Source organism: Anabrus simplex, chromosome X (assembly GCF_040414725.1).
Source record: "Anabrus simplex isolate iqAnaSimp1 chromosome X, ASM4041472v1, whole genome shotgun sequence".
Lineage (NCBI taxonomy): Eukaryota > Metazoa > Arthropoda > Insecta > Orthoptera > Tettigoniidae > Anabrus > Anabrus simplex.
The window spans coordinates 201,296,703-201,308,768 of NC_090279.1; positions in this window are offsets into that span (position 1 = coordinate 201,296,703).

The window sequence follows — 12,066 nt, forward strand, 5'->3', positions numbered from 1 at the left end:
CATAAATAGCCTGGTCCAATCCTTAGGTCGACAAAAATCACTAGATTCGCAACACATGTTCCGATTGAGACGGAATCGAGAAAAAGTTGAGAAGATTACAACTACAATGAGGATGAATCCAAAGAGCCTGACACACAGGATACTTAGTCTACAAGAAAAGTGTAAAGCACAACCTCTATGGCTTACGGAGGTTCAGAAGAAGTGGGAATCCACAAGGGAGATGAATAGGAAAGAACAACCTTTGGGAAGAAAATTGTGCGAATGAGGGAGAAACTCGTCAAGTCACGCAACATCTCGCTTAAAGAGCGACACAGGAGAAGTCAAAGACTCGAGAACATCTGGATGGAGTGCAAAGGAAAGGGACCTGGTGGAGTGTGCAAAGGTGATCCTTAGATGACTTTAGCTATAAAATAATAATAATTCTAATAATACCCGTAGCTAAAACGGTTCCTATGCCTAGATATTGGAGGAAGAACAGTCGTGCTCTCCCTCTAGAAGTCCAAATTTGATCAGTTTTATTTTTATCTACCAGTTAGAGAAAAAACAGATCTGAATGAGCATATAAATGAAATCAACAAATATACGCGTTCTCAAAACTAAATTGCCCGGCTATTATTCAACTAAATAGATTTTCAGAATTCTAAATATCGTGGTGCACCACCATTTGTGTGTTTATCCACTCAACACATGTTCTGCGAGGTGCAAAATCTGGTGTGCAACTACTAACTTGCAAATGTACTTCATCCATTACAATGCACTGTTAAGATCAAAGAAAGAAAGAGTAGACGTATTCATATACATCTCCTTGCTATTATATTACCGTCACGTCTTTTAGTTAAAACCTCTATCAATATTCATAAGCTACTCACAAAGTTGAGTTAATAGCCTGGAGCTCAATAAAACATTATTTACTTGAAGAATTGCACGTGTGTTATTTTATGAAGCACACAATTTTGTAAGAAAGTGTGCCTTGTCTGTGTTTTTGAGATAGACCCTAGGTTTTACTGTTACTGTTTGGTGCTTTAAGTGTTGTGAAATACACATATGATCTTTAATTTTCAAAGAATTAAGACTTGCAATAACAAAACTATATTGTATTTTTACAAATACCTTGACTTGACTTTCTGTATTTCTGTTCCTTGTTTTCTCTCTAACAAAAGGAATTTAGGTGTCGACGATAGTCAGATGTTACCAGAATTATTTTTATTTAAGGGGAGTTAGGACTGAATGTTGACACTTTTGCAGTTTTTGTCCGATTTTTACCGAATTTAGTTGTGGCATTTAGGTACAAATAAACACATATTTTACCAGATTAGAGGTGTGTAGCTGTGTTGGTGCAAATGTTATTTCAATATTTTATACTTAGAAACAGTCCCGTAATAAAAGTTCATTGCGTAACAGGTTTTCTTTTATCAAGCTGAAATGTTGTTGAGATCTAACTAATTTATATAGAAATAATAATAGGTTTTAGTATCAGATGAATAATATTCTGTCCAGATAGGTTTACAATGTTGTTTCTATTTTTTAAATTCAATATTAATCCAACACTGAACATGAAAATTCATATTCAAACTTAAAATAGTTCAAAACTCATTACAAATTTAAATACTTGTACCTTTGAGAACAATGTCACCAGGTTAATACAAACTCTCATAAGAGGGAGGGAACATGGAGCCCCCTGCTGATAGGCTCAACGCACAACAAGCACGATACGGTGGCATTGGCTAAAACCCAACGTGTGTTAGTATTTGATGGCATGGCTCTCAAGCCCGACCAAGCTACGGGCAGATTTGGCAACAGCGCCTAGTAAAGACCATTTGAATTCGCCTGCGAAACGATGTGATTGGCTGACTTCAGCAGCTAGTAAAATAACAACGGTGCGAGGTATGGACGTAATTCTTTTTTCAAATTGCCCATCATTATGACCAACGCTGTAACTATCTCGGTTCACGTAGTTTCTGTTTTCAACAGATGGGAAAGCCTTAAAGCTGCATTACCCAAGAAATTGCCTGTTACTTCTGTCAAAGTTACACTTTGCTTAATAATAAATATCAGTTAAAACAGCTTTTTCCAACCCTTACTAAGGAGATCCGTTACAATAAACACAGATCTCCTTGAAAGAGGCTCACAATATATTGTGGGGGAAGAAATGTGTCAATGGTACTCATTTAAACACCTTATTCTTGGACATCGATCTAAGTTTATTGTTCAGTGTCAGTAGCGTGCTGACGTTATTATACAAGACACAGTCGGCCAGGAAATTATTCTATTTCGACCTCATTATTACTCAAGCGGCGAAGACACGAACCACTTAGACGACAGTCAGTGACGTCACGATGCATGCGTGACATCTAACGGCCAGTGATCCTCTATAATATACAAAGAGCGCTTGTCGTCTTCTCAGAACGAATTGCTTGCAATCATACCACCAACATTTTAACGCATCGCGAACATGGGACGTCTTGAGACACTCGAGTTGAAATAATTCATAACTTCCTCCCACGGATACTGTCAGCAAAATCTCTTATAAATATAGCATTAAAATATTTAATGTTAGACAGTAAAATTAGTTATATAAGTTATGTTTGTCCTTCCCATTAAAATGACTCCAGTTGCATCTGTGTGCGTGATGAACGTGATTTCGTTTGTCGCTCTTTTAGTATTGAAACCATTTCTTAGCAAAATTAAACAATTTCCTCAATTTTTCCAAACGTTGAAGGGCTAAATGGCCCAGAACGGTTTCAAATTCTGAGTTTTGGATAGCTCTATCAAACTTAAAAATCAAATTTGGAAAATCACTTCCGGCCTATATGGAGTTCCTACAATCACTTGCTTCTCTACTCGTTTTCTTTTTTTATTCAGATCCTAGCCAAATTAACTTATTTACATACTTCTTTCGGTTATGTGTTCCTTGGTTCAATACCCTGAGGCGTTTTTTAATTTGTTGAAAAAAGTGTACACCGAATGTAGTTATAAGGGCTTAAGTGACACTCTGCATTGACTCACATTAGCGCTCGTAGTGGTGCTTATGTGAAACTCTGCACTGACTCACATTAGCGCTCGTAGTGGTCCTTAAGTGAAACTCTGCATTGACTCACATTAGCGCTCGTAGTGGTACTTAAGTGAAACTCTGCATTGACTCACATTAGCGCTCGTAGTGGTGCTTAAGTGAAACTACGCATTGACTCACATTGGCGCTCGTAGTGGTGCTTAAGTGAAACTACGCATTGACTCACATTAGCGCTCGTAGTGGTAGAAAAGGGCAAACTGCTGATCTAATCGACCGGATATCGATGATTAAGGAAAGGATTGTAATTTTTAGAAACAAATAAAGAATATATTATCATACTTTATTTTAATTTATTTAGCTAAAATTCGTAGCTCATATCTCTAGGATGTTTTCAACATTGAGTTGCTTCCTGAAGGGATCGAGTTGAAATAATTCACAACTTTGTTCCACAAATACTGTCAGCAAAATATCTTCCAAATATAGCATTAAAATATTTAATTTTAGGCAATAAAATTAGTTATATAAATTATGATTGTCCTTCCCGTTAAAATACTTCCAGTTGCGCTCTACTTCAATGAGTCATAGATGGTCACTAAAACGGTAATATTTTGGCTATACGCGCACTTGCGATTTATAATCGTGCGATTGTTTGGGCATAAAAATGAACTGCGTTGCCACAAAGGGATCACTGTAAGTGCCTAGGAAAGATCTTCATTAGGGTGATCGAGATAGCTATAAAAATGTTGTTAAGACTCCCAACTAGAGTATACTTCTAGTGTGTGGGACCCTCACCACGATTACTTGGTTCGAGAACTGAAAAAAAAAATCTACCAAGTGCTATGTTCCGAGCTGTCAGCGGAGAGATGGCGTGGAATGACATTAATAGACGAATAAGTTTGAGTGGTGTTCTTAAAAGCAGAAAATATCATAATATGAAGATAAATTCATCATTTCATCCTCATCACGACGCGCAGGTCACCTACGGGTGTCAAATCAAAAGACCTGCATCTGGCGAGCCGAACATGTCCTCGGACACTCCCGGCACTAAAAGCCATACGCCATTTCATTTTCATGAAGATAAATTTAGAAAAGTTAGAATTCAAGAGGATAAATTGGGCTAAATATTCGTTTATAGGAAGGGGAGTTAGGGATTGGAATAATTCGTTAAGGAAGATGTTTTAAATTTCCAACTTCTTTGCAATTATTAAAGAAAAGTCTACGTAAATAACAGAGAGAGAATCTGCCACCTGGGTGACTGCCCTAAGTGTAGATCAGCTGTGACTCATTGCGACTGTGATGAATGAATGCACGATCATGCGATTGTACGTATGATCACAGCGATTAGAGAGATGCAACCAGATCTATTACGCGACTATCCCTGTTTCAGAATAAGTCCCATAGGTGGCGGCGAACCTGCACTCACAAGCAACCATTCAGACGCGTTTAGAGGTATTCATAGGCATTTATCAAAATCACTTATGATCAAAGCTTATTCAATGAATATGAAGCTTTACTTACCTCCACCTTACTGATAAACGTTCCTTAGGCATCAGTAATTCCCCATCGTGTGTATTTTTAGTATGTGTACCTAATGTTTAGTCCAATCACTTGAAGTAATTCGTCAAAATTATTTTTTACGCATTAGATAATACTGAAAAAATTCACGCGGATACTACATTCCATATTAGATGCAAGTGTTCTAGGTCACATTTGACGGTGTTCGAATGTGAACTTAAACTTGACTGTAATCGTTCCGAACAACTCATCATCCTGTGAATTAATATCTCGCAAAAGTTGGCCTGTAACAATTATTTTTCATAAGAAGTAAGAGGGAAAAAAATGGTTGTGTATTCTATGCATCAAGATATTGAAGATTCAAGACTGAAACACAAGTTAATTAACTTCTGTAATTCTAATTTGATAATTAACAGCAATAATTTTTCAAAGCTGTTTTAATCATCCCAGAAAGTTATGATTTCCACCGCCTTGTACGTGAAGTTACCTTCAATTGTCTTAAGAATGACAGCTGATTATTTAAAAACCAAGTCAAGGCCATCTGATATCTCACGTCCCTCATTTGAAATGCACTGTCCTCGACAGTTATATTATTATAATACACTGAAGATGTCTCGTAAGTCTCTTTAACTCTTCTTTTTTTTTAATAGTTCATTGTATGTCTTGAACGTTTTTGTACTAATAGCGGAGTAAGTTGTTTTCATTTCACACAACTTGAAAGGAGAAGTTGCTACGCAGAAAGTATGACACTACGTATGATGTTTATCTCTGGAGGATGTTTCTTTTTCTTACCACGCTTTCCTCACGGCTTTATAAAACCATGACATTCTTAATTACAACGAAATTATATCTTTTTCGTAAGCAGAATTCTACAAGTCTTCGACGGCATTTTGCACCCATTTACAGAACTTTCCGGTTGATTTAACACGGATTAAAGCGCGCATGTGTGATGTATAAGTTGGGTATGGTTTCGACACGGCTTTCTGAAATGATGTGTTGCTACAGTCCTCACTCTGACCTGTAATAGAGCAGGTTTTGGATGGTTTCGTTTTGGCACAAAACAAGCAAAGCCCTCATCACAAAATGTTACAAACAATAGTTACTAATGCTTATAGTAGGCCATGATCAGCCTTCTATTACAAATCCACTTTACCTTTATTGATTATGGATATTGCAACCTATTTTAAAAATTGACGAATCCCTTTTGATATTAATATGAGGGGTCTAGTAACAAAACTGTCAATGTCCAGTCAACCCAGTTTTGTAGGAGATACTGAATTATTAGAACTATGTAACTAGAGGAGATACATGCATTTAGTTTTACAGAATATAACTCTTCCTCTTTTAGACATTTTCAAATACATCATAACCTAACATGTACGAAACACTGGGCACAGGCGTGATTAAATTTGGAGATTGACAGGTTTGCAACTAACAGGTAGAGATTTATTTCCACTTCTGCGTCCAACGTTCTTAGCAGATTGCCATAGTTGCAAGTGACATAACAGAAAATCATGATCAAATAAGAGTTCAGTGTATATTAACTGTGCTTAACCATATAAACAGAACACCTAAACCATCAAATCATCTGTTTCAACAAAACCTTCCTCTCCTTTGATGACTTCTTCCTCATTTTCTGTCACATCATTCTCCATTGTGTAAAACTGGTGGCTGTCAAACATTTTTCACCGATTGCTGTAATGTTTAGTCAACAATTTGTTACGCCTCCCACTCTCAAAGCATTTACTTTAACACATCTTTCAATTACAGTGGGGTTAATACAGTAATTCTTATATTTTTGCCAGTTTTCCAATCACTTCTTGCCAACCCCACGTCACTTCGATAATGAGGCTCTAACACATTGTTCATTGGATTTGTTATAGTTATCCTTCATCTAGCTCATTTGTGATTGGTCAACATGGAGATTCCCGACTTTGCAACTAAGCCCAATGTTTAACGTTACATTTCAGCAGGATTTTGTTGGTTACACAACTCAACAATTTCGTCATTTCATTTCATTTCATTTACCTCGCAGAATGCTATCCATACTTTAACTCATTTCCACCAAGAATTGGAGATTGCCAGTTTTTATTCTTATGGCTAGGGGTAAATCAAAATTAGCGATACAATGTGACGCGGTGTTACCTAGCACCGTGCAGGCTGTGATGTGAAGTAGTGACGGATGGCCATGAGTGAGAGAAAATTCACGCGCCTCCTGAATACAGAGCTTGGATCCATAACCGTGGTGCGTTAACACGCAGAGAGCCAATGTTTTGTTTAAATTCTTGGACGAGCAAAGCCTACCAGTAACAAAGGATCAAGCGTCATTCACGTCATCTGAGTAACCACGGCAACGTAAGAATAAAAGATAATAATTACACCTAAAGTTTCCGACAAATGGTTGAGGGAGGTAAGAAAGGATTGTGAGCAGTCTGGATTCAATCGGGAAGACATCCTAAACCGAACAAAGTATAGATCAGTGATCGACAGCTTGAGAGACGTCCGTGAGGAAAAGAAACTGAATAGGGGATGGACAGGGGAAAGAAGACAGGCTACCAGAGGAAGAACGCAAATATTTTGGGCTGCAAAGAAGGCTTCCAGTAATGTGTGATAGTTGCTCAACGTGGTCTCAAATGGTCGTAAACTAATATATTAATAATAATAATAATAATAATAATAATAATAATAATAATAATAATAATAATAATAATCGCATGGCCTCAGCTACCATGTATATACATTTTAATTTGACGCCATCTGCCTGTCTGCTCGTCAATTTCGACGTTCTGTTTTGCTCTAAGGCTACTTGATGTAATCAATCAATCAATCACTACTGATCTGCATTTTGGGCAGTCGCCCAGGTGTCAGATTCCCTACCTGTTGTTTTCCTAGCCCGTTCTTAAATAATTGCAAAGAAACTGGAAATTTATTGAACATCTCCATTGGTAAGTTATTCCAATCCCTAACTCCTCTTCCTATAAACCAATCTGTCCTCTTGAATTCCAACTTTATCTTCATATTGTGATCTTTCCTACTTTTAAAGACACCACTCAAATTTATTTTCGTCTACCAGTGATATTCATTCCACGCCATCTCTCCACTGACAGCTCGGAACATACCACTTGACAGAGTAAACGGATTTCTTTTGGGCGTCTATGGCTGACTTCTCTTTTGCAATTTGCTGTACGTCGCACCGACACAGATAGGTTTTATACACAAGATGGGATAGGAAAAGACTAGAAGTGGGGAGGAAGCGGCCGTGGCCTTAATTACGGCTGCTGACATTGGAGTTCGAACCCACTGCCTCCCGAAAGCAAGCTCACAGCTGCGCGCCCCTAACCGCACGGCCAACTCCCTCGGTGTCTATGGCTGAGTTTTCACGAATCTTGTCGGGCGAACACCAAATATTTTAGACATGATATAGAAATTCTTTACGTTTCGCAGAGAACTGTGCTCTGCGTCATCAGAAGAAAATCTCGACTGTCCACGAACTGGGCCGTGAAAGCATCAATGGCAACAAGAAGTATTTTTCGCGCTTCAAACATTCTATTACCTCTGCCGGTTCTGAACCCACTATCTTTGGATTCGGAGTCCAACACCGATCCACCGAGGCAGTTCCACGATTTTAATGAATAATTTGATTTATAGCCATAGTCTTGATTAATAAATCCCATCTCAACTTTCAAGCGAAGCCCATTGATTTACCAAGCAACGCAGTGAAGTGAAACATTCATCGTACCGATGATGGTTCGGAGTCAATCAATTTGAGGGTTTCGTTCCGCTCTAGGCGAACAGAAATAAGGTATGTGTGGCTGGTACACTTAGCCTGAATTTTTAAATGTTAAGTATGTTGTAGCGCAGGTCTTCCTTGCTTCAGGCGGATTAGAAAGCGTTTGAAATGTACGCAAGGCTCCTTCTTTCACCTCCTCCGAATTAAACAGTCTACCATTTATGTATATTATTAAAGCATATTCCTAAAATATAAATATTGGCCGTGCAATAAAATACTTCGAATTTGATATCTTTACATTAGATTAAACTAGACTGAGTTGTGCGCGTGAGATAACACGTTTGTTAATTTAATTGAACATGGCCTCCTGGACATAATACAAGAATTATACGGAAGTCCCGATAGCAGACATTGTTATGAGGGCCTTGATCATCAAAACCAGTACATCGTTATCTCTTGAATATAATCTCAGATTGAAGTATATGATAGATATTTTGGTAGTTAAAGCGATCATTTAAATGCGTCTTCTCTTTTTAACATGAGCTTTGAAACGGTTGGTTTTCTCAACTTGATAGGGTCATTGATCATTTATGACCTCTTGTCGTTTTCTATCCTGTGACGGACACCGACTCTGTCCAACTTCGCTGATCTTAATCAGTAATGGACATAAAAACTCCACAGTTGTAGCCCTTCAGGCAAGCAACACAATGTTGAAAACATCCTAGGGATATGAGCTACGAATTTTCGGTAAATAAAATATAATAAAGTATAAGAATATATTCTTTATTTATTCCTAAATATTACAATCCTTTTTTAATCATCGTTATTCGGTCGATTAGATTAACAGTTTGATCTTTCTACCTCTACGAGCGCTAATGTGAGTCAATGCATTGTTTCATTTAAGCACCACTATGAGCGCTAATGCGAGTCAATGCATTGTTTAATTTAAGCACCACTACGAGCACTAATGTGAGTCAATGCATTGTTTCATTTAAGCACCACTATGAGCGCTAATGCGAGTCAATGCATTGTTTAATTTAAGCACCAATACGAGCGCTAATGTGAGTCAATGCATTGTTTCACTTAAACACCACTACGAGCGCTAATGTGAGTCAATGCATTGTTTCACTTAAGCACCACTACGAGCGCTAATGTGAGTCAATGCATTGTTTCACTTAAACACCACTACGAGCGCTAATGTGAGTCAATGCATTGTTTCATTAAAGCACGACTACGAGCGCTAATGTGAGTCAATGCATTGTTTCACTTAAACACCACTACGAGCGCTAATGTGAGTCAATGCATTGTTTCATTAAAGCACGACTACGAGCGCTAATGTGAGTCAATGCATTGTTTCATTTAAACACCACTACGAGCGCTAATGTGAGTCAATGCATTGTTTCATTCAAACACCACTACGAGCGCTAATGTGAGTCAATGCGTTCTTTCATTTAAGCACCACTACGAGCGCTAATGTGAGTCAATGCATTGTTTCATTCAAACACCACTACGAGCGCTAATGTGAGTCAATGCGTTATTTCATTTAAGCACCACTACGAGCGCTAATGTGAGTCAATGCATTGTTTCATTCAAACACTACTACGAGCGCTAATGTAAGTCAATGCGTTGTTTCATTTAAGCACCAATACGAGCGCTAATGTGAGTCAGTGCATTGTTTCATTTAAACACCACTGCGAGCGCTAATGTGAGTCAATGCATTGTTTCATTCAAACACCACTACGAGCGCTAATGTGAGTCAATGCGTTCTTTCATTTAAGCACCACTACGAGCGCTAATGTGAGTCAATGCGTTGTTTCATTTAAGCACCAATACGAGCGCTAATGTGAGTCAGTGCATTGTTTCATTGAAACACCACTACGAGCGCTAATGTGAGTCAATGCGTTGTTTCATTTAAGCACCAATACGAGCGCTAATGTGAGTCGGTGCATTGTTTCTTTGAAACAGCACTACGAGCGCTAATGTGAGTCAATGAATTGTTTCATTTAAACACCACTACGAGCGCTAATGTGAGTCGGTGCATTGTTTCTTTGAAACAGCACTACGAGCGCTAATGTGAGTCAATGCATTGTTTCATTTAAGCACCACTACGAGCGCTAATGTGAGTCGGTGCATTGTTTCATTTAAACACCACTACGAGCGCTAATGTGAGTCGGTGCATTGTTTCATTGAAACAGCAATACGAGTGCTAATGTGAGTCAATGCAGAGTTTCACTTAAGCCCTTATAATTACATTCGATATGGACATTTCTTCAAAAATAAAAAAAATATCTGCGGAAAATGAACCAAGGTACACATTACAGAAATGATTATGTAAATAAGTTAATTTAGCTAGGATTTTAATAAAAGGGAAAACGAGTAAAGAAACAAGCTATTTTGGGCTATTTATCCGCAATTGCATTTAGTTTGACAGAGATATTCAAGACTCACAATTTGAAACTTTCGGCACAATTGAGGAAATTGCTTAATTTTACGTCTTTTGTAGTATCCCCACTTTGTCTCTTAAGAAATGTTCTCAACATTAAAATCCACAGTGTGTTTTCAGTATCAACTTTGTCAACACTGGAATGAATCAAACCTCCATCTAGCAGCGAGGATAGGAATTCTGCCGGCTGCGGAAACCTGTCGCACTCATTTGGGAGCAGTGATTAATGACTGACACTTGATATGATATGAGAGAGAATTGCTGGAATGAAAGATGACAGGGAAAACCGGAGTACCAGGAGAAAAACCTGTGCCTCCTCCGCTTCGTCCAGCACAAATCTCACACGGTACCCTTTCAGTCATTAATCAATACAATTTGTTTTTCCATGGCGCATCAAGGCATGTTTTCAATCAGATTACAAAATACACTCGTTTAAACACACAAAACAGAGATTATAAACCCCCTAGTTACAATATCATGATGAAAATACCTAGAATATTAGGAAACCCCTCCTCCAGCATTTATAATGTCTATGGTTAAGCAAAAAATACATATCCTTATATATTAAATTTCGAGACATTTTGTATTGCCGTGACGTTGTAACAAAGACAGAAAGAAGGATTGAAATTGACTTATTTTCAACTTGTGTAGGTACATCTAATTCAATAATTCAAAAAAATATTGTACAGAAAAAAATACATTTTCAGTTATATAGATGACAGAATTTAAGTGTTATTGGTCTATATGAAATGTCTGTCTTATGAGACGAAAAATAGGAACGCCAAATCTTTGAGATTTATATTTGTGTTCTTTGAAGGAAATTGTACGTTCATTAGCGAAGTTGTTCATGGCCTCCAAAACAAAGAGGAAAAATACGGAACCCTCGACAGAAGACATTTAATGGTGGAGTTTTTGGATGACTTGGAGTAATATAAACGATCTAAATTCTTCATAGCCTCCTAGACAAAGAGAATGAAACGGAAGTTTCGATATAAAATTTAATGATGAGGGCTTTGGGGAAGTCTTATAGCTGTACAAAATGCATTAACTTACAAAAATCACAATAAATTCGTGGAAACAAGAACTAATCCTTCAAAACTGATTAATTCTGTTAAGATTGGACCATTTGTCGACGACCCAAACCTTTTAATCACTGCATTATTATTATTATTATTATTATTATTATTATTATTATTATTATTATTAGTAGTAGTAGTAGTAGTAGTAGTAGTAGTAGTAGTAGTAGTATTGATTCGTTATTCACAACTAAGAAGCGCGTTTTAATTTATTAGCACGTTCTTCTTCTTCTTCTTCTTCTTCTTCTTCTCTACCCAATCTATCTTCATCCTTTCGTTGTGTTCCTTTTAA